Consider the following 1,452-nt stretch of genomic DNA (forward strand, 5'->3'; position numbering starts at 1 on the left):
CGATACAGGGCTTTAGAATATCGATACAGTATCGGGAAATGAAATATCGCGATATTTCAGTGTATCGATATTTTCTTACACCCCTAGTGACGAGTCGGGAATGAGAATGGGTTCAAAAGTAGACGTGACGCTTTTAAATCCTTCCTTTTCACGTTTAAATCATTCAGTTGGGTTATTTATGAACCGCATGAAATTTTGGGGATCGTAAGTTTCAGTTGTCATAAATTTTGACACGTTTAAACCAAACCAATAATCTGGGCTAATCTGGGTGAAAAACTATAAACGTGAGAATCTGGGAACAAATTATTGAAATAACGAACACTAGAAATTACAAGAAAAGGTGAAACATTAGGGAGGTTTTAAATGGTTAACTTTAGCACAAAAAAATATTATTTTTTGTCCAAACTTTCCACATTTTGATGTCTTACCTCAATTAATTCAAATAATTTGGAAGATGCCAACCAACAATTATAAACTCTAGACCAACTTAAATAATAATTCCATTAATACTGCTGCGTGTAAATAAATATGGCTTAAAATAATTACAGGTAATTTATGTTAAGCCCACAAATTGGTGGTGAAACAGTGCAGCACAAAGTACCTGAGTCCCAACTAGGCTTTCTCTGTTTGCAGGATGACTCACTCCCCCTCCCTGATTCCCCCCACAAAACTCCCCCCAAGCCCCTCTGGCCAGGTAGTTTGTTGTTTCAGGCCTCTCCTCTCCAGCAGGAGGGGAAAAAGGTGTGCTTGTGCACCGCGCTAGCTGTTGAAACTTGCATTTGGAACTTGTCTCGCGGCTCTCTGGCTGCTACAGTGGAGCTGTGTTTATGAAACGGCAGATTCACGGTGGTGGTGCCAGCAGTTGGGGGTGGGTGGGGTAATCAGATCCTCCATTCAGGGRCGACTTGCTTCAGTCTGCCTTTAAAAGAACAAGCTGATTTTCTCACTCGGTTTGTATAAAAAGTTCTGCTTTTCAATGATGTATCGTTTCCCCTCTCCTCCCCATCGTTTTCGCTGACTCATGTTTAAGAACACCTTCTCGGTGTGCTGCGCGGTTTTGTGCCCCGCTTTAACAGGAATGAGTTTTTTTTTTGTTAGAAGTCTTGCCAGTTGTTGGAGGACGGCCAAGTTGAGCCACACACGCTCCGACACCTGGAGAACAGCTGTCCAAGCAGCATTTCAAGGTCTCGTCTGCTCGCCTCTTATCTCGGGGCAGAACATGAACAAAGCAGGGTTCTGCAGTGATAAATGATAAACAGAGAGGGTTCTGATTACACTCAGACAGAAACAATGTGGAGGTATTTACAAAGACTGACACGTTGTATTGTTCTGAGGTGAGTTTTGAAGAGGTGAATGTTTATAAAATGTGAATAAACACGTGTCAGAAGAGAAGATTTGTGCAACTGAAAACAAGGCTCTGTATTTCTTAGCAGATAAAGATGCTGAGAACAA

Source organism: Austrofundulus limnaeus, unplaced genomic scaffold (assembly GCF_001266775.1).
Source record: "Austrofundulus limnaeus strain Quisiro unplaced genomic scaffold, Austrofundulus_limnaeus-1.0 Scaffold607, whole genome shotgun sequence".
NCBI classification, from domain to species: domain Eukaryota; kingdom Metazoa; phylum Chordata; class Actinopteri; order Cyprinodontiformes; family Rivulidae; genus Austrofundulus; species Austrofundulus limnaeus.